This window comes from Euprymna scolopes, chromosome 46 (genome assembly GCF_053919585.1).
Source record: "Euprymna scolopes isolate OS-2025 chromosome 46, ASM5391958v1, whole genome shotgun sequence".
Taxonomy (NCBI): domain Eukaryota; kingdom Metazoa; phylum Mollusca; class Cephalopoda; order Sepiida; family Sepiolidae; genus Euprymna; species Euprymna scolopes.
The window spans coordinates 38,344,613-38,368,243 of NC_136527.1; the positions used below are offsets into that span (position 1 = coordinate 38,344,613).

At 32.4% G+C, this 23,631-nt stretch overlaps 1 long non-coding RNA gene across 1 annotated transcript; it reads right to left on the reverse strand.

The window, feature by feature from the left end:
• Window positions 1-982: 982 nt before the first annotated feature.
• Window positions 983-18,454, reverse strand: LOC145270943 (uncharacterized). Its single transcript, XR_013865625.1, has 2 exons — window positions 18,353-18,454; window positions 983-2,431 (listed from the first exon to the last, which is right to left on the reverse strand). It is a non-coding gene; the product is annotated as an uncharacterized LOC145270943 (long non-coding RNA).
• Between the last annotated feature and the right edge of the window lie 5,177 nt (window positions 18,455-23,631).

Here is a 23,631-nt window from a genome sequence, read left to right on the forward strand (position 1 = left end):
AGTACATATTTTGGTACCCAGTTTTGATATGTGACGATTATTCTCCCATCTCTATACAACAAATCTTGTTTGCCCTTTTTAATTTAATTATTTTGCTTAAGCTGGTAATGGTGAATCCTATCGGATGCCAGGCATTCAACCTTTATCTCATACAGTTTAACCGAGCAATCATTTAAAGATTCTAATCGTCTCCTTTTATGGAATGGTTTGAATCTCTTTTGCATTTAGTTAACCAGGTATATTTGCCAGGTTGTTTTTTAAAATTCTTTTGTCTAATTTCAGTTGCTCCTGAAATAGAGATTTCCCAAAGATTCCAGCTTCTTTTCTATCTACTTAGAAGCATTGGTAATCGAAGTTTGATCGTGAGCAGCTATTATAATTGTGCTGATCATATTGAAGACATCCTTCATAAAACCAGTCTATAAATCGTTCCTTACATATATAATAATAATAATAATAATAATAAAAGACTTGTAAGACCTATTTTTCCAATTTTCTGAAATGCAAGATGTGGAGTATTTTTAACTAGTCTTGTATGATTTCTGTAGTATTTTTCTTTGAAGATTGTAATGCTGGGTATGAGCCAAACCAGCTGCCAGAATTCCCCTGCTTTTTTCTCCCGTATGTGTTTTCGTTTGACCCAATATAGTTGATAAAATGAGGCACACACACTTCACAGTATATTTTCATATGACACAATAAATCTAACTTCTATACAAGAGAACCACATATTTAACAATAATGTTGTTCTTTCCCGAATGTGATATATATATGACGAGGTAAAAAATCATTCCATACAATAATGGGGTTTGTCTCTGTTTTAATTTTATAATTTTGTTTCTACCATATGACAAACATTCTGCCATTAATTTCTCCACCGAGAGATCTTTTAAAGATACGAACTGTCCCTTAAAGTGCAATTGCTTGTACATCTCTTGCACTTTATTCACCAGGTATATTCACCAGATAGTTTTTGAAATTCTTTTTCATTAGCTCGGTTGCTCATATAATGACTGCTAAGATGAATACCTTCTAAAGATTTCAGTTTCTTTTAATGACATACATAATTCCTTCGTATTTTGTTTTCTCCTCTCAGCTCTGTTAAAGCCAGCATCATTAGCGATGTCTCGTATGTATTTTCATGTGATGTCTCGTATGTGTTTTCATATGATTCAACAAAGTTGACTTCAATGCAAAAGAAGCACTACATACTTCACAAGAATATGGTTTCTCTCCCGTATGTGTTTTCATATGATTCAACAAGTAAGACTTATATGCAAAAGAAGATCCACATACTTCACAAGAATGTGGTTTCTCTCCCGTATGTGTTTTAATATGTCTCAACAATGTTGACTTTAGTGCAAAAGAAGAACCACATACTTCACATGAATGTGGTTTGTCTCCCGTATGTGTTATCATATGATGCAACAAACGTGACTTCCATGCAAAAGAAGAACCACATACTTCACAAAAATGTGGTTTCTTTCCTGTATGTGTTTTCATATGACTAAACAAACTTGACTTCCATACAAAAGAAGAACCACATATTTCACAAGTATGTGGTTTGTCTCCCGTATGTGTTTTCATATGATTCACCAAACTACACTTATATACAAAAGAAGAACCACATACTTCGCAAGAATGTGGTTTCTCTCCTGTGTGTGTTTTCATATGACACAACAAACTTGATTTGTGTGCAAAAGAAGAACCACATACTTCACAAGAATATGGTTTCTCTCCCGTATGTGTTTTCATATGACTCAACAAATTTGACTTCTGCGTAAAAGAAGATCCACATACTTCACAAGAATGTGGTTTCTCTCCTGTATGTGTTTTTATATGATTCAACAAAGTAGACTTCAATGCAAAAGATGCACTACATACTTCACAAGAATATGGTTTCTCTCCTGTATGTGTTTTCATATGATTCAACAAATTTGACTTCCATGCAAAAGAAGAACCACATACTTCACAAGAATGTTGTTTCTCTCCTGTATGTGCTTTTATATGATTCACCAAAGTTGACTTCTGTGCAAAAGACGAACCACATGCTTCACAAAAATGTGGTTTCTCTCCTGTATGTGTTTTCATATGATTCAACAAATGTGACTTTTGTGCAAAAGAATATCCACACACTTCACAAGAATGTGGTTTATCTCCTGTATGTGTTTTCATATGATTATATAAAGTTGACTTCAATGCAAAAGAAGAACCACATACTTCACAAGAATGTGGTTTGGCTCTCATGTGTGCTTGCATTTGATTCCACAAAAAGTATATGCAATGAAGTGTATGAGTATAGGCACGCTAATAAATTACAACTTTAGAAAATTTATATGAAAGGAACTTATAAATGTTTTAAACCTTTTAAAATCACCAACGCAGACGGTGCTTCTTATCCATTAATGAATTTCTTTTCATTTTTCAAATTCTGAAAATATAAAACAAATTCAAAAAAATACATTTCATGTTGTAAAATTAAATTCATTATGTTGATTTTTATTAAAATCTCGAAAACATTTATTATTATTTAAATTTAAAAAATGAGTATAGTTTTATTCAATACTGGTACATAATTCTGAACAGAACCCCTTACTTGGTACATGAAATTTTCTCTTTTATTGTTAGCGATGACTGGGTAAAAAGTCCTAAGTAATTTAAAATTCTATTTGAAATCTCACTGAGGATTGAAACTTCAACGTTCAGGGTGTCATAAGAGGACATATTTTCCTCTTACGATATGAAGAAATTATGATTTATTACACAAAAGATAATATTAATTATCCAAATAATAACATATAAAATAAAATATAATAAAAATAATTATTTATATAAATAATAATTATAACAACATAAAAATACTTCAAATGTTATATAAAAATAATAAAATAATTAAAAAGAAATAACGATAAAATAATATAAAAAGTATTATAAATTTTAATGTAAAAAGTTTTTAGAGTCTCTTCAGATTTTAAAAAGGATGGAACAGAAAAGTATTCTTTTTTTTTCTAGAACTTCGCTAGCGACAATTATAAATAGCAGATGATTACTATTTATAGTCAGTTATAATGCAGCGCTGGGACACGTTCATTAGGCAACCAGACCTTACGACTCCAACAGAAGAAAACTGGATAACATGATACAGAGAAAAAATCTATTTCATCGATAACTGGTAAATATACATTTTTCTGAATTATATTTGACCAAAAAGTATTTGTATCTAAAAGATAAAAACAAACATTACTATAAAAACATTTACTTCAATCAAAAGGGAAATAACTAGAAAACAGATTTATTCCCCTTGCACTAACGATTGTAAAAAGCTTATTAGAAATTACTTCTTCTTTCTATTTTGATTTTGTTTTCTTTTCTTTATAAGAAAATTTCTTTTTCCAAATTATTTTTTTTCAATATTTTTATTTTTTAAATATTTTTAAAAAATCTTTTTATTTTTAATTAATTTAAAAAAAATTTTTATTTTGAATTAATTTTGAAAAATGTTTTTATTTTTAATTTTAAAAAAAAATTTATTTTTAATTAATTTCTAAAAATCTTTTTATTTTTAATTAATTTTTTAAATCTTTTTATTTTTAATTAATTTTTTAAATTTTTTATTTTGAATTTTATTTTCCAAAATCTTTTTATTTTTAATTAATTTTTTTAATCTTTTTATTTTTAATTATTTTTTTATTTTTAATTTTAATTAATTTTCAAAAATCTTTTTATTTTTAATTAATTTTTTTATCTTTTTATTTTTAATTAATTTTTTTAATCTTTTTATTTTTAATCATTTTTATTTTTTAATTTTAATTAATATATTTAAGACGTTCAAAAAAAATCCGTAACACAGGGGATGTAACTTACAACTATGAATTTTAGGAACTATTTATATGGATATATAGAAACTTTTTACTACTTCTTGCTATATATATTATTATTTATAATTAATGGTTCATATATCGTGTTAAATACTATACTAGTAGATATATACATATTTGAAAAGTATATTTATTGTGTATATATATTTGAAAAGTTTGCATATACATTTGAAAAGTATTTGTGTATATATATTTGAAAACTATGTATATCTGGATTTTTATAGCATTACAATCTGATTTTTTTCTTTTCAGATAATTGTTATTTTATCAAAGTGCATGAATAGAACTATGTAAAAGATGTTTAAAACCGTTTGAATCATGCAAATACCATCAGTAGTTCAAAAGTTATGTGAATGTATAGTGCCAAAATTTAGGCTTTTCCGTGGACATTTTTATTTAGAAAAAGTAGGCTAAATTACAGACCTCAAAATTTCAAGAAATTTGGTAATTTCACCACCATATATTTATTTTTCAATCTATTCTCTTGACACTTGGCAGTCTTATATAAAATTGTGTGTTATTTCTGATTATGCATTCAAATATGATGTATCTCGTAACCATAAGCCATAAATTATGAATTCAGATGTACAAATTTCAATTTTTTTAAAACTGGCGCAAGGTATCATACAGTGCATATCTATTTATGAACAAAACTAAGTATTATAGTAGTATTTTAATATAGCTTTATTGAGAATAGGCATTTTCCTTTCTCCTCCCCAAAGGAGAGCTTAATCTGGGGTGTAACCATTGAATGCCTAAAGGGCTTTCATGGCCAGTATTTACTATTCCCTCAAAGAAAAAGATTGAGTAGATATGAATTAATCTCAGAAATAAATCAAAGAAAATTTTTCATATAGATTTTGGATTTCTGTAAAAGTCCAATTTTCAATTTTGTAAATCCTCTCTATCTGGCCCAAAATATACCCCTATTTTCTGAGATGCAGCGATAAATCGTACTCTACATGAATCCTTGAATGTAACTTCCACAATACCAGGATTCCAAGAATCCTAATCAGCAACAACTATATATTCACCAGTTGATGGTATTTTTGTCATTTCTATTCGGTTGTTTTACTGAAAATTCAATTATGTAAACAAAGAAATAAAACGGTAATTTTTTTACCTTGTTTCCAACTGAACATTTAAAATGATTACTTCTATAGGTTTAGGGTATGCTCAAAATTAGGCACCGCCAAAAATGGCCGCAAAATCAAGTTGTTGTTGTTTTTTAAAACGAAATTACATTTATTAAAATCCATTATTTCTGAGTAACTTTTTTTTTCCAGAAAGATAAAACCCTGAATTTTATCATATAGAAAACAGAATAATGTAAAACTTTTTCTACTATTTTTAATTCAATTTTAAATGTTAAATTTTCCCCAAAAGTTAACAATTGACATTTTTAGTCTTGCACAAAAAACGTACTTAAATATTAAAAAAAAGGATTCTTGAAATAATTAATTTATTTATTTATTGTCTAACTAAGATTTAGGATGATTTTCTAAGAGAATATGCAAAAATATAATAATATAAGTACCTGAATTTCAAATAATTCCACTTATTCATATAGGTAACCAGATATTTCGCGTTAACATAGAGTTCAGATCGACTCTGTTTACGTTTGCGTTTGATAAACAGCAAACTATGGAAGACCAAACAGGCCCAAAAAACTTATTTTTCAGTGACGAAAATTTCAATGTATTATTAAGCTGAGGCTGGCCAGTACCAGATGGGTGACCATTTGTATGCGTTTGGTTTTTAATGTGTATGTGTGTGGGGGCCAGGCTCCCCAAAATGGGGGGGGGTCAATTTAAAGCAGAATAAAAAAAATTATTTCAGCGCGTTTGGTCCACCGTAGTCGAAAGGCGGCAAACGTTTTCAAACAGGATAAAAAAAAATGATGCTATTTTTAACACAAAGGGCACAATATTTATCGAATTTTTTTTTTGGTATCGATTATTCAAAGCATGCCCTGTTTAATAATGGCCATGCATTATTCGGCTCGCTAAAAAAAAATTGTTAATTTATTTATCAAAAATTTTAAAATAGCTTTTTTCGTATAAATATTAAAAAAATTTTTTTTTTGTTTCGCTTAACTTAAATTAATTATTTTACTTAACATATTCACCAAATTTCACACTTCAAAACTCAAAAGCGGGATAATTAAACACAATCGAAGTTCTGATATTCAGACGTCAAAATAAGGTATGCCAACAAATTTTTTTTTGAATCTATAATTCTGTCCCTTACAACAACACAATATGTTGATTTCAGTTTCAGATGATTATTTTAAGCATATTTGTTCCCACTTCAAAACAAGGGGGGTTTTGTAAGCAAAAAAATACATATATAAATATTGTTTATGAAAAATAAGTACACTGTTATAAAGTTCATTCTTCTCTTAATAATCGCTGAAAATTTCGTATTGATCGGATAATTACCTGATTTTTGGTAGATTTTTAAAAAGACGGTCCGTCAAAAAGTACTTACCTGCCCCCCCCCCAGTTTTGGCAGTGCCTACTCAAAAAGAATATCGCATTTAAATTTTCCGCAAATAAGTAGTTTTCCGGTTATTAAGCCATGTCATTTCTTATATTATAACTGGTGGCTGTCTTGGTACATGCAAACGCAACCTGTGAAACTATGCAAAAACGCACATACCAAGATGGCCACCATCAATAATATAAGAAATGACATTGCTTAAATCCGGAAAGCTACTTATTTGCAGAAATTTTAAATGTGATGTTTGTTTTCAGCATACCCGAAAACTTTTAAAGGTAGTCATTTTAAAGAAAAATGTTCAGGTTAAAACACGGTAAAAATATATAAAATGCATCACAATGAAATTCTTTATCGAACTGCCTAATTATTATTATTATTATTATTATTATTATTATTATTATTATTTTATTTTATTATTATTTAGATATCCTCAGTTTAAAAAATACGGGTTTGTTTTACAGATACGGGGAAATGGTTTTGACAATGAGTTAAAAATAAATTAAAGTTTCACGATATCTTATTTATTTAATTGTAAGGTGAAAGTACAGAATAGTTAAAAACACCCTTCCTTACCCATGTTAAGAATGGGTTTCTAAATAATAACGTTATTATTTCAGCATGGTAGAGCACAAGTAACTTTTATTTGTTATACATTTGTATAGTAAGTAGGTGTAGTATGAGGTTTTAGGAGAAGTACAGCATCTGGGGTTCAAATGAAGTGACAGGCGTATATAGTCAAATCAATAAAATCTCGACTTCAACTACCGTGAGGAAATATGTGAGGTTCTACTGTTATTTTGCCTTTGCAAGCCTAAAACTGAAGCTCACAGATATGATTATACTGGCTTATCCCGATCCTGAGATGGACTTCCGAATGTACAAGGACGCTCCAATCATGCGAGTCTGATGTAAAATGGGGGGGGGGTTCACCTCAAATACACAACCAGAATGTTTAAGTAAGATTATTGCTACAGTCCTCTGTCTCTTCTCTCTCGTTGCCTTCTCTCCTGGCTGATTGGGAATCATCTCCCAGCACCCAGAAATGAACATCGTTTTATAGGTTCCATCTTCACGCACACACGAGATTATGTGAGAACGGACGAAATAAAAATGCTGGCCGCCATGTTTGTTCTTCCTTTTCTTTGCCTGAACTCACTCGCTGAGCACCCACAGTAAGACTTCTCTTTCTTGCTTCTAACCACAGAGTCTATGACCTAAAAATGGTCTATGATCTGAGCGAGAGTAAAGATGTTAAAAAAATTTACTCCTCATCCCATAAACTTAGTGATACACAGATGAGATAGTACTTTAAAGAGAAGGACAATGTTTGTGTGGACAGCTAGTCGAGACAATGACAATTCATGGTAGAATTAGATTATAGGAATTACTTTAGTTTGCATTGTATGAGAAGGTTGGGGGCTTATCAGTATCGCATGACTGTCTTACGTTGTTGGGTTTTTTTTAAATTAGGGAACAAGATGGAGATAATGAAATTTTTGGATTTAAAGATGCGGATGCACAAAAAAAGTTCATAGTGATAGATGAGATAGTGTATAGTTGTCCCAACCTGACAACAAACTATTGATAAAGTTATATGTACCGTCGCATATTAAAAAAAGTGTTAGTACAGTACCATGACAATAATGGTCGTGGAAAAGACGTCTCATGTCATTAAGCAAAAAATATTTCTGGTCGTGTTTATTTAAGGAGGTGAATGAATATGTAGGAAATGTATAAAAAAAAGACACTTTCTGGTGACAGTACATAGTTACTTTCATCGATATGTATAGTGGTTGGCTGGAGGTTTTTGCAGTTCGTAATAAGAAGGCAAAAATGGTTATACATCTGTTGTTGCACATAGCATAACAGTGAAAATTGCCAAAAATTTGAACACAAGTTATCTCCTATTCTGTTTTTAACATTGTTATGGAGTACAGAGCTGTGGCTACAACAAAGTACATAGCTACGACTACAACCTCCTGCAAAACTATGCATGTGAAAACACGACTAGCTTCACAGGCCACCATCATCAGGCAATAAAGCTGCAGCATATTCTAAACTCAATATCGGCTTTGTGTTCTCTCTTCTTCTCGCTACTTAACACAGTGTCAGCGGGATTTCTCTCTTTGGAATAAACCATATACACTCAAGAAACACTTCCAACAAATGTTCGGCAAAACCCATGCAATATAATACTCTAAACTCTAGTCTTACGTACACCCTCGTCTCCATACGAGAAAGACATTTGTTGGACCATGTGGATTTAAACAAGCTCGGAATTTTGACAAGACCTATTCGTCAATAAACATGGCGTCTGCAGTCCACTGTGAGTAAAAATGGAAATAGATGGCGATTTGCGAGAAAACTGGGCACTTTTCAAACTAACATGGGAGAACTATGCAGCCTCAATTGAAATTGGGGAAAAAGTAGCAAACGTACAGGTAGGTACAGTTCTTTCACTAATCAGCAAGGAATGAGCAGACACAAAAAAAATTCTGGAAAGACTGACAGAGTATTTTGAACCCAAACAGAACATCATATACCAATGGTATATGTTTAATTCCTGTACAGAGGAACAGGGCGGAAAATTTTATGTGTATTTGATCAAACTAAGACACTTAATTAAAACATGTGACTACAGTGCCCTTGAGGATGAGCTATTGTGAGACCGAATAGTAACAGGCACCTGTAATAATAATGTTCGGATCACCCGAGACAGGGTGATAGATATTTGCAGGAACACCGAACAGGCTGAAAAACAGCTCAGCAAACTGAACAACCCAACAGAAACTATCCACTACACCAAAGGAGATAAGAAAAAGCCACGAGAATTCATAAAGGACTGCAAATTCTGTGGACAGCCATGACAAAGGAAAGTGTCAGGCTTATGGACTCACATGTGCTATCTGCATAAAGTGCAAACATATTGCCAGAGATACCAATCACAAGCGCAACCCACCCCATCACAACGACAAAATAAAGCCTCAACACAGCAAACAAAAGCAGTCAGCATTGATGAAAGCATTTCTGCCCTGAGAAGGTCGAAACACTATCAGGCAGACGTTTGCATATCCACCCTGGGAGACAGCACTAAAACTTCATGCAAATTCCAAATTGACACTGGGGCCAGCTGCAGTACGTTGGCCTTTGCTGACTACAAATGCATTACTAAAGCACCGCTTCAACCGTATGACAACTCTATACTTACACCTTTGGGCTCAATAACACTCCACTTATCATAGAATGGAAGACAGACCAAACCCTCTTTACTAGGCTTTAATGAACTTATTTCACAGCCGATAATAAACGTAAGAGCAAATAGTAAATGTAAGAGCAAATAGCAGGTAGCAGCAGTAAACGCAAGAACTGTTAGTAACAAAATGTTGAAGAAAAAATCTTTTAAAAAGGAAAAGGAACGTGGGCAAAATCATGTGCCATAGAAACTTTTACTTTAACAGAAATATAACAATCTCCCCCCCCCCCATTAGTAAGAGAGATTACTAGGTGTAGATTTTTTTTTAAGTAGAAAATTATCTTTGAAACTGGTGATAGGTTTTATTTATAAGTCTAGTCACTGGACTGGTTTACGGATTCGGCTAGACCGGCGTGGAAGCAGTTTAATATTCGAAGGACTGGCCAGTCTCTGCGAATTCTCTATATTTTCTGCATTTGGTGTATTGTCAACTGGATTTGTTTCAATCAAATGGGCCACGTCTGCATTTGTAAGGTCGGGTCAAGTATTCTCAGCAGGAACCTGAGGTCCATCTGAGTGCGGAAAACATGCCAAATGTCTTAGCGCCACTGAATCCTCTCACCCATCATTATGCCGTATTCTTGCATGCGTAGGGTTGATCTTGAGGAGTTCCATTACCTCGACGTGAAGTGAAGGGAATAAAAAATGTCACCTTTCAAGTCGTGGATAGCAACTCACCATCATTACTTTCTGGACGGGCTAGCTCTGCACTGAAGCTCATAGCTTTTAACACAGAATGTGTGCGACAGCTGAATGAAATAAAGGAGGCAAAAGCAATTACAAAAGAAGAAATCCTCAGTAACTATAGCGACATTTTCTCTGGATTGGGAAGGCTACCAGGTGAATATAAAATTGAAATTGACCAAAACGTCAAATCTATGCAAAATAGTCCTCACTGAGTTCCTCTGCAACTGAAAGCTGAGTTAAAAGGAAAACTTGAGGAAATGTTCAACGAAAGAATAACAGCTTGAGTCACTGAGGAGCCAACTTCATGGATCAACAACCTAGTCATCATACGGAAACCTAATAAATTGCAAATATGCATTGACCCATATCACCTGAATAAGGCGATCTGACACAACCATTACCCAACAGTCGAGGAAATCCCAATGAAAATGAAGAACGCCAGACTTTTCTCAGTTGTAGATGCCAAAGACGGCTTCCTTCAGGTCGTTCCTCATATTTAACAACATGCTGGACCCCTTTTGGCAGGATATAGTGGCTTAGAATTCCATTTGGAATCAGCTTAGCCCCCAAAGAATGGCAGTGACGACTTGATTGCTGTTTTGAAGGACTCCATGTCATACAAGTGATGGCAGACGATACCATACTCTATGGATCCGGTGACAGCGATGCCAAAGTTGAAAAAAGCCATGAGGCTGCCTTTGTGGCACTTCTAGAAAGGTGCCACTAAAGCTCAACCCTAATAAGTTCAACTTCAAAAAATCCTCTGTTAGCTTTTTTTTTGACATGGAGGTCACCACTTATGAAGGCCCGGAGGCCACTCAGGGATAAGGGTTATTGTGTGTACATAAATCAATGAAATAGTACTGTAGTAATCAATAGTATTGGAGATTACTTACTTAAGAGGACGGTTTGTCAGGAATTTGTTTATGTTGGACTTGGAGACATCCAAGTTGTAGTCAGATGGGAAACAGGCAAATGGAAGAGAGTTCCACAGTCGTGCACTTCTGAGAAAAAAGCTCTGCTCATGGAATCTACGTTTGGATTTAGGAACAGATAAAGAGTGAGGAAAATTATTGACAGTAGTTTCAGCCAGACAGGTGTTTCGCGTGAAAGATTGGCGAGGGGGACGAGAGATTTGAGCTCAGCCGAGCACTTCCCATGGAAATAAGGATAAAACAAAGACAGGCTCACAACGTCTCTTCTGCAGGAGAGAGGCTGCAGGGAAGAAAAAGTGGCATCCCCACTAAGCTACGAAGTCTATTTTGTACTCTGTCAAGGCAGGATACGCTGTTTTTAGCAGCTCCTTCCCAGATGTGGAAGCAGTACTCCATCCTTGGACGTACTTGGCTTTTATACAGACAGAGAATTGCATCAGTAGTGAGATATCTTCTAGAGCGGTAGAAGGATCCCACCATTTTCTCAGCGTCCTTGGCAACAGACCTGATGTACATGTTCCATTTCAGATCAGGAGTAAAGGTCAGACCCAAAAGCTTGTCAAAACATGGAGCCTCCCCAAGACGAGAGAAATCCATTTCAATTGATACCAGATGGGGATCAGAGCATTGTTGATGTAAAGATAAAAGCTTGGTTTTGGATGCATTAAAAGTAACCAGCCACCTCTTCCCCCACTGTACCATGCACTCAAGATCAGAAGAGAGAGAATTAGAGAGAACCTTAGCATTTACGGTCTTTGATGTGTTGCCATAGATGGTTGTGTCATCAGCATAGATGTCAACGAATGATTTAAGTATGTGTTTTGGGAGATCATTAATGTAGATTAGGAAGAGAGTTGGGCCCAAGATGGACCCCTGAGGGACTCCAGCATTAATACTGTTGGCCTCTGATTTCTGCCCATAAGCCACTACTCTTATGGACCTATCGGAAAGAGATGATTTAATGATTGAGAAAACATTACCAGTGATACCGTAGCTGGAAATCTTGTGAAGTAGGTCCTTATGCCACACCTTATCAAAGGCCTTCGATATGTCAAGAGCAATTGCCCTAGAAAGGAAGTCTTTGTCGAGAGATTCACTAATCCTATGAGATATAACCGTTAGCACATCTGCTGTAGATCTTGCAGAGTGGAAACCATATTGCATAAGAAGGTTATTTCTGCTGAGGTGGTTGACTACTTCTTTATTTAATATTTTTTATTTAATTCCAACAACTACATGGAACATACTTATAGTGCACAAGGGTTGGCACCAGATCCAGATAAAGTCAAAGCAATATCAAAGATGCAACGCCCTACGGACATCCAAGGTGTTCATGATTACTAGGAGTGATAAACTACCTTGCTAAGTTTTCACCCAAACTCAGTACAGTAGGTGAACCACTGCGATGCTTACTGGACAAAGAATCTGTCTTTGACTGGCTGTCACAACATGAAACAGCATTTATTCAGATTAAAAAACTCATCACTGAAGCCCCTATTCTTCACTATTATGACCTCAATAAGGAGGTCTCACTTGAATCTGACAGCACGGAAGTTGGTCTTGAGGAGTCCTAACACTGGAAATACATCTCGTTGCATATGCATCCCGAGTACTCACAAAAAAACTGAGCGAAACTATGCCCAGATTGAGAAAGAGTGTCTTACCATCGTATTTGCCACAGAACGTTTTGAACAATACATTCTTTGTAAAGAGAAAGTCAAAGTATTCTGTGACCATAAATCACTGGAGACAATACTCGCAAAACCCATTCATGTGAGCCAAAGAGACTTCAGTGGCTGCCGCTAAGGCTTCAAAAATACCCCTTAGACGTAGAATACAAGCCAGGACCGCAAATGTACATTAGCGATACCCTGTCTTGTGTGTCACACTCATGAAGCCACAACAGAAGATAACTTCATCATATTCCAACTGCAACAACAGGAACTCACAAGAAACTTGGAAAACATCAATATAGAAGACAGCCTCTTTGTTACAGACCACCGCCTCTTACAGATTCGAGAAGAGACCAGTCATGACAACACTAGACACTAATAAAGATTACAAAAAAGGGCTGGCTTGAGGACAAAAATCAAATGGACAGGCCGAAGAAGCAGTGAAATTGATGAAAGGCATGGTAAAGACATCGACAAAGGAAGGCACAGACATGTGGAAAGCAGCACAAGGATTCTTTTCCAGGTGCACTCGCTCCATGCTACCTTGCAAAACAACAAATATCGCACTGCAAATGCAAGCAGAGTTACAAGATAACCTAATAAAAAAACAACAAACGGCAAAAACATATTATGACTGTCACACCAAGTTACTATGCAATCTCATCATAAGACAGCCTGTAAGAGTGAAATGCCACCCACAAATGCCTAACAGCAACTCGTAATTGGGAATAGTCATTAGTAAAGTAGCACCCTGCAGTTATGGGGTCGAAGTAAATGGAGGACGTTATAGAAGAAACAGAATCCACATCCATCTCTCTCCCAACTGGTGTACATTCCATACCACAACATGCCTCCACACCATCTGAAACAAAAAACTAGCAGGCAAACCCAGAACCACCACAATCTCCAACACATGAGAAACAACTTTTTAGGTTTAACCGGGTGATCAAACCTCCTGCACGATTGAGAGACTGCATATGCTAACACACATACACACAAAAAATATAACACACCACACATCTCGTTCAGTCAAACCAAAACCAATGAGGCATATTCTTAACTCAATATCGGCTTCATGTTCTCTCTGCTTCTCGCTACTTAACAAACATATATCCCTTGCTTGGGTTCGTTTTATACATGACACTTTGGAAGATGATTTCGGTTAACCATTTTGACAGAGTATGCGAAGCGTTAGGAATGAGTTATGAAAGAAAAGATTATGAGAAAAACAAAAGAAATGATATTCACCATGCAAGTAGCTTTCCGAATATTAAGCAATCTAATTCCTTAATGTTATGAATGGTGGCCACCACTGATAACATAAAGAATTACTTAGCTTAATATTCATAAAACTACTTGTTTGCGGCAATTTTAAATGCGATATTCGTTTTCAGCATGCCTAAAAACCTATAGAAGTCGTTATGTAAAAGGTGATGGTTAAGGTTGAAAGGAAGTAACAATTTACCAAAACGGTTTTAAAGCAATTCCTCCCCCAAATATCACCATGTGGGCAGAAAGTGGGTGCTCATTTTACATTAAATTTATATAGAAAAGTGATCCCCACTTTTTTAAAAATTAATTTCCTCATATCATGAAAACTAATCCTCTGCACCACTTCTTCAGTACCCTCGAAAACCTATACAAGTCGTCACTGTAAAGAATTTGTGGAGTTTGAAAGATTCTAGACATTGACCGTTGTTTTTTTAGCTTTCAATAGGCAAAATTCACCACAGAACTACCCTACCCCATATGTAAAACGATGTAATTTTATTAAAAGTTAATATTATCATAACTTTCATACCATTTTAAAAAAAAAGGGAAAAATAAAATAGTAATAATTTTTAAAAAATGTTTTCATCGTACGAAAATAATGAAATTGTGAGACGAAAACTGTGTTCACATAATTGACACTTTAAAATAACGTTCCCATGTAGTAAGCACGTGAAAACATACCCGTGTTTAATAAATCTATTAAACAATCAGCTAATGGTCAGATTCTAATCAAATTTTCGATACTTATCCATTTCAGAATGAAATTTCATAGAAAATACAGTTTTTGTAAAATATATGTGAGGAAATATCTTTTAGTGCGTGTCCACCCCACCTATATTTTTTCAAAATTTGAACAAAGTATATTTAAATTTATCGAAATTTCTATTTATTAAGAAACATAAACGTTCAAATAAGTAACAAATATTTATTTTTTAAAAGTTTAAATACACGTAGTGAACAAAAATATATGTAGAAGTTGCAATGAAAAAAATTGATATATATTTAATATTATTTAAAAGTTTAAATACACGTAGTGAACAAAAATATACGTAGAAGTTGCAATGAAAAAAATTGATATATATTTAATATTATTATGTTGTTTTTTTTTAAATAATTTAATTGCACCTATAAAAAAAAATTTTTCAAGAAAAATCTTTAAAAATCTTTTTTATGTATGTACCCGTCACCGAACGAAGATGTTATATTCCAAAAATCACGTAAACTGATCAAGTATTTCTTTATGTAAGAAAATCACATATTATAACAAATTTTATCGGATAAAAACTTGAAAAAAAAACAGCTTTTATCTAATTATTTCTAACGATAATGATGAATATTTTTTACATTTCGATAATTTAATGTTTAGGTAAAATAAATTCCTATTAAATTTAATTACATTAGATAATAATTAAAAAAAAAAAAACCCCAGATTTTATTTAATTATTTCTAACGATAATGATGAATATTTTTTTCATTTCGATAATTTAATGTTTAGGTAAAATAAATTCCTATTAAATTTAATTACATTAGATAATAATTAAAAAAAAAACCCAGATTTTATTTAATTATTTCTAACGATAATGATGAATATTTTTTTCATTTCGATAATTTAATGTTTAGGTAAAATAAATTTCTATTAAATTTAATTACAGTAGATAATAATTAAAAAAAAAACAGCTTTTATCTAATTATTTCTAACGATAATGATGAATATTTTTTTCATTTCGATAATTTAATGTTTAGGTAAAATAAATTTCTATTAAATTTAATTACAGTAGATAATAATTAAAAAAAAAACAGCTTTTATCTAATTATTTCTAACGATAATGATGAATATTTTTTACATTTCGATAATTTAATGTGTAGGTAAAATAAATTCCTATTAAATTTAATTACATTAGATAATAATTAAAAAAAAACAGCTTTTATCTAATTATTTCTAACGATAATGATGAATATTTTTTACATTTCGATAATTTAATGTTTAGGTAAAATAAATTTCTATTAAATTTAATTACATTAGATAATAATTTAAAAAAAAAACAGATTTTATTTAATTATTTCTAACGATAATGATGAATATTTTTTACATTTCGATAATTTAATGTTTAGGTAAAATAAATTCCTATTAAATTTAATTACAGTAGATAATAATTAAAAAAAAAACAGCTTTTATTTAATTATTTCTAACGATAATGATGAATATTTTTTTCATTTCGATAATTTAATGTTTAGGTAAAATAAATTTCTATTAAATTTAATTACAGTAGATAATAATTAAAAAAAAACAGATTTTATTTAATTATTTCTAACGATAATGATGAATATTTTTTTCATTTCGATAATTTAATGTTTAGGTAAAATAAATTCCTATTAAATTTAATTACATTAGATAATTATTAAAAAAAAACAGATTTTATTTAATTATTTCTAACGATAATGATGAATATTTTTTTCATTTCGATAATTTAATGTTTAGGTAAAATAAATTCCTATTAAATTTAATTACATTAGATAATAATAAAAAAAAACCCAGATTTTATTTAATTATTTCTAACGATAATGATGAATATTTTTTTCATTTCGATAATTTAATGTTTAGGTAAAATAAATTCCTATTAAATTTAATTACAGTAGATAATAATTAAAAAAAAAACAGCTTTTATCTAATTATTTCTAACGATAATGATGAATATTTTTTTCATTTCGATAATTTAATGTTTAGGTAAAATAAATTTCTATTAAATTTGATAACAGTAGATAATAATTAAAAAAAAAACAGCTTTTATCTAATTATTTCTAACGATAATGATGAATATTTTTTTCATTTCGATAATTTAATGTTTAGGTAAAATAAATTTCTATTAAATTTTATTACAGTAGATAATAATTTAAAAAAAAAAACAGATTTTATTTAATTATTTCTAACGATAATGATGAATATTTTTTACATTTCGATAATTTAATGTTTAGGTAAAATAAATTTCTATTAAATTTAATTACATTAGATAATAATTTAAAAAAAAAACAGATTTTATTTAATTATTTCTAACGATAATGATGAATATTTTTTACATTTCGATAATTTAATGTTTAGGTAAAATAAATTCCTATTAAATTTAATTACATTAGATAATAATTAAAAAAAAAAAACAGATTTTATTTAATTATTTCTAACGATAATGATGAATATTTTTTACATTTCGATAATTTAATGTTTAGGTAAAATAAATTCCTATTAAATTTAATTACAGTAGATAATAATTAAAAAAAAAACAGATTTTATTTAATTATTTCTAACGATAATGATGAATATTTTTTACATTTCGATAATTTAATGTTTAGGTAAAATAAATTTCTATTAAATTTAATTACATTAGATAATAATTTAAAAAAAAACAGATTTTATTTAATTATTTCTAACGATAATGATGAATATTTTTTACATTTCGATAATTTAATGTTTAGGTAAAATAAATTTCTATTAAATTTAATTACATTAGATAATAATTAAAAAAAAAACCCAGATTTTATTTAATTATTTCTAACGATAATGATGAATATTTTTTACATTTCGATAATTTAATGTTTAGGTAAAATAAATTTCTATTAAATTTTATTACAGTAGATAATAATTAAAAAAAAAAACAGATTTTATTTAATTATTTCTAACGATAATGATGAATATTTTTTACATTTCGATAATTTAATGTTTAGGTAAAATAAATTCCTATTAAATTTAATTACAGTAGATAATAATTAAAAAAAAAAACCCAGATTTTATTTAATTATTTCTAACGATAATGATGAATATTTTTTACATTTCGATAATTTAATGTTTAGGTAAAATAAATTCCTATTAAATTTAATTACATTAGATAATAATTTAAAAAAAAAAAATGTTCGCCGTTGCTCGTATCAAGCGCAATTAATGATGTCACAAGATCATGTATACATTTTTGGAAAAGATTCACATAAAAATGATAGTTCCTATTAGTCATTTAAAAATTAGAGAATTAATAAAGATTAAAACGATAAATCAACATTTTCATTAGGATTATTCGCTTAGTAATTTTAGTTATCTCCCTTACATTTTTAACTTATTCTGCAAATGCGCAAAAATCGATACTAAATTCATGTAGTAATACTTACGTTTTTGTTTTATAATCTGCTTTCGATTAACTTTATCTGCTTTTATAAAGTGAACGATTTTTCAAATGTGATTGGCTTTACAAGCTCAAGTTGACATTCAAGATGACGAACGGAAGAGCAAGTTCGCAGAAAGCAAAATTGAAGAGGAAAAATAAAAAAAAGAAATCATTTCGAAATAAAGCCGATCTATTTGGTGAATATCACGGATAAAATTAGTATTATTTTATTTAACATTTTAATATTTACATGAGAGAGAACAGATTACAAATTTCATATTTATTAATTCTCTAATTCGTTGCACGTGCAATTTAATGGCGGAAACTGATAGTCTCTAAAGCCGCCTTTTCGTATTTGTATTTATTTATTCATCTTTTTTAATTCTCTATTTTGTTGGCGGAAACTAATAGTTTGAAAGCTGGCGTACATTTTTTTTATTCATAGATTTTCCGATTTTTTTTATTGCGTTTGAAAGATTAAATTTAAAAATCACAAGTGAAAATTTTTTTACGGCGTCAGAAACTGACAAATTCAGCTAAATTTAAAAATTAAATAAATTCCTTGTAAAACCCGAAAATCTCCTGAAAAAAAAAAAAACTAGTTTTCTGGGAGCATTTCAAAGATAATTAGTAAAATAAAGGCTTCTTACCTTCCACGACGAAAAAGGTCTCAAAGTTGTATCAAGAAGCGCAACTTGATGTAAGAACGAAAACATGAAATCCGATCATAATAAAACGAAAACGAAACGAAACTTCTTTTTTTTTTTTTTTTTTTTTTTTGAATTACTGCAATAATTAATTTTAATTATTTTCTCCTGGATTTTCACTTTTAACCGCAACAAAAAATAAAGTGAAAAATGACTAAAACGAAACAAAACTTCTGTATTTTTCTATTTTTTTTTTTAATTATTGCAATGCTTAGCTTTAGGTAGGTAAGAGTAACATCTCGCCTTTGTCACTTTTTTTTTTTAATTACTGCAATAATTAGTTTTAATTATTTTCTTGTGTATCTTCATTTCGTTGCAATAAAAAAAAGTAGAAAAATATTTTGTAATAAAAAGTTGCATTCAAAATAATTAAAAATAACAATTCACCGTTTTGACGAGTTTTGTTAACAATAAACAAACAAAAAAAAAACAGCAAGATGTTACTCTTCTACCTACCTGGATTTTAATGCTTTTAGTTAGTTACTCTTCTACCTACCTGGATAAGTCATGAATTTTAATGTTTTTATTCAGTTTGATAAGTTACTCTTCTTCCTATCTGGATTAGTTATGTATTTTAATGCTTTTATTAGGTTTGTAAGTTACTCTTCTACCTACCTGGATTAGTTATGTATTTTAATGCTTTTAATCGGTTCGATAAGTTACTCTTCTACCTACTTGGATAAGTTATGTATTTTAATCCTTTTATTCCGTTCACTAAATTACTCTTCTACCTACCTGGATAAGTTATGTATTTTAATGCTTTTATGCGGTTCGATAACTTACTCTTCTACCTACCCGGAAAAGTTTTGTATTTTAATGCTTTTATTCGGTTTGATAAGTTACTCTTCTACCTAAATGGATATGTTATGTATTTCAATGCTTTTATTCAGTTCAATAAGTTACTCTTCTACCTACCTGTATAAGTTATGTATTTTAATGATTTTATTTGGTTTGATAAATTACTCTTCTACCTACCTGGTTAAGTTATGTATTTTAATGTTTTTATTTCGTTCGATAAGTTACTCTTCTACCTACCTGGATAAGTTATGTATTTTAATGCTTTTATTCAGTTTTATAAGTTACTCTTCTACCTACCTGGATAAGTTATGTATTTTAATGCTTTTATTCAGTCTGACAAGTTTATTCAGTTTTATAAGTTACTTTTCTACCTGTCTAGATAAGTTATGTATCTTAATGCTTTTATTCGCTTCGATAAATTACTCTTCTACCTACCTGGATAAGTTTTCTATTTTTATGCTTTTATTCAGTTCGATTAAATACTCTTCTGCCTACCTCGATAGGCTTAGTATTTTAACGTTTTTATTTGGTTTGATAACTTACTCTTCTACCTACCTAGATAAGTTGTGTATTCTAAAGCTGTTATTTTGTTTGATAAGTTACTCTTCTACCTACCTGAATAAGTTTTGTATTTTAATGATTTTATTTGGTTCGACAACTTACTCTTCTACCTATCTGGATAATTTATGTATTTTAATGCTTTTATTTATTTCGATAAGTTACTCTTCTACCTACCTGGATAAGTTATGTGTTTTAATGATTTTATTCGGTTTGAGAAATTACTCTTCTACCTACCTGAATAAGTTATGTGTGATAAATAGGACAGGAGAACTGAGTGAGCTTAAAGTAAGCTTTATTTCACTAAGAACAACGTGGAGAAGCGAGTCCACGTGTTCTACATTTCATACATAGGATAAAAACTAAAGGGAAATAATTTGCTTCCGGTAAGGGAAGTAATTCCCTTCCAGAAGGCATAGAAGAGAGTTCTTCTTTTGTCAGCACATTCTCCGCAACTCAGAGGAATCCGAGGCCGTATGATGATCTTAGGATATAGAGTTACCAGGAACTGCAGGAGCGGTTTTCTGTTTAAGCTGCAAAGCAAAAGAGAAAAGAAAAGTTCAAAGCAGATAGTTTTCAGCTAAATATTGGGGGCTTCGACGAACTCTAGTAGAGCGTCGAAGATTCGGCACCTCATTGTCCTCCGATGATCTCCTCTATGGATCGTCTGATTGGGGAGAAGTAGGAACCGAATTCTCGAGGGAAGAGTTTTCGTGCACTCGTGGCAGGGGGTCCGAATCAGGCTGCTGAGGTACGTCCTGTAGCTGTTGGTTCTCCGGCACGGGATCTATTTCTGCCTCTAGAATGCTCGATCTATCACCCAATGGAGATAAGTGGCGTAGGGACACTGTCGTCTCCCGTCCGTTATTGAAACGGATATGAGCATAGCTAGGATTGACTTCAAGTAGGTCTACAGGCTCGACTAGGGGCTCGTATTTGCTCCCGCGTACATGTCGCTTTAAAAGAACAGATTTAGCATTTGTTAGCCAGGTGGGAATAGAATTTCCAGTAGCTGATTTCCTTTGGAAATTAAAGAGACGTTCGTGAGGAGTGCTGTTCGTAGAGGTGGAAAGCAATGAGCGGATGCTGTGGAGGGCTACATCTAGCACACTTTCCCAATTTGTAACATGGAGATTTCTTGAGCGTAGAGCTAGACTCACTGTTTGCCAGATAATACCGTTATATCTTTCCACTTGTCCATTACCTTGAGGATTGAAGGCAGTTGTTCTGCTAGTAGCAATGCCACGAGAAAGTAAGAATTCTCTTAGTTCGTCTGACATGAAGGCTGTTCCACGATCAGAATGTACAAAGGAAGGATTTCCAAACATGGAGAATATGCTAATTAGGTGTTTTCGGACAGTAGCAGCTGAGATGTCGGCACAGGGGAATGCGAAGGGGAAACGAGAGAATTCAACAACTGTCAGAAGGTAACGGTTGCGAGAATTTGAGGGTAACGACCCTTTGAAGTCCACGCTTATTCTTTCGAATGGTTGACTTGCTTTAATGAGAATCTGAGGTGCCAACTTAAAGAACCTAGGTTTTACTTCAGAACATACCCGGCAAGTCTTCGAAACAGCTCTCACCTCCTCCACAGAGCACGGCAGATTTTTGGTTTTGATGAAATGTAGCATCCTGGTTACCCCCGGATGGCATAAGTCTGTGTGTAATGAGTGTAATTTGTCAGCGGAGGTGGCGGAAGAACAAATTCGAGACAGAGTGTCTGCAGTAACATTTTGTTTCCCTGGTCGATAGACAATATCATAGCTAAAACAGGCAAGTTCTAACTTCCATCTTGTTATCTTTTCATTTTTTATTTAGCTCTTTCCTTTAGGGTCGAACATACAAGAGACAGACTTTTGGTCAGTGGTTAGCTTAAAATGCTTCCCGAGCAGTAAATGTCGCCATTTTCGGATCGCCTTTGCTTATTGTATAGCCGAGCAAGTCTAGTGAAACAAGAGAGTAGTGACACTTGCTTTCATTCAGTGTCAGTTCATATTTCTCTACAGCCTTCATAAAACATTTTAAATTAGCATCATGATCTGCCTGATTTTCTCCACAAACTGTAACATTGTCGATGTAGGCGAAGGTTCCTCGGAGGTCTTCTCGTTTGATGATATCGTCGATTACTCGTTGGAAGCTAAGTACTCCATTGGTTACTCCAAACGGAATTCGCCGAAACTGGTACAGGGATCCAGAAGCTTCGAAGGCTGTGTATTTTCGTTCTTCTGGCTTGATTGCAACTTGATGATAAGCACTAGTTAGATCAAGAGTGCTAAACACTTGATAAGTGGCAATCTCATTTACCATGTCCCCCATTCGAGGAAGAGGATAAGCATCTAGGAGAGTGAAACGGTTTATCGTTTGAGAGTAATCCACAACAAGTCTCTTCTTGTGATTCTCAGGAGTCACTACGAGCGTTTGGGCTCGCCATGGAGATTGAGAGGGCTCTATAATACCTTCCGTTAGCATGCGGGTTATTTCCGATTTAATAAATTTGGCATCTGGTAGGGTATGTCTCCTGGATTTAATCGCAACTGGGCGACAGTCTGGGGTTAAGTTTGTAAAGAGAGACGGGTAATGGACATTTTTAATGGCGGTAAACCCACAAACAGTGAGAGGGGGGAGGGGTCCTCCGAAAGGTATTTCTACCGACGAGTGTTGGTTCAGAAATGTATGTCCGAGAATTACATCACTGCACAGGTTGGCCATAATCGATAACTTGACATTATCGTACTCCCTTCCATTCAGACCCAGAGATACAACACAATGACCGGGAGTAGAGGACGAATGAGAACTGCTAGCCATCAAAATCTTCTCGGAACTTGGCAGGACCGTTAACCCGAGTACCTTAACTTTGTCAGGATGGATAAACTTTTCTGAGCTCCCAGTATCGATGAGTATCCTCATATGTTCACCTTTGATTTTTCCCCATAAGGACGAATAAGAGAGACTCTCCAAAAAGTTAAGAGAAGGAACTGACGAAACAAGAAGAGACTCGCCGTAGTTTATAGCAGCAGCAGCAGCCGTTGGCGATCTGCAGACACGAGCGAAATGCCCTTTCTTCTTACAGTTTTTGCAAAAAGAATTTCTGGCGGTGCACCTCGCCCGGTCATGCCTTGGATTTCCACAGAAGAAGCATTTCTGTCCTGAGAGTGACGCTACTGTGGGTTGCTCCTCGCATCTAAACTGGTTGTCGTCTTCTTCCGTTCCGACTGCAAAT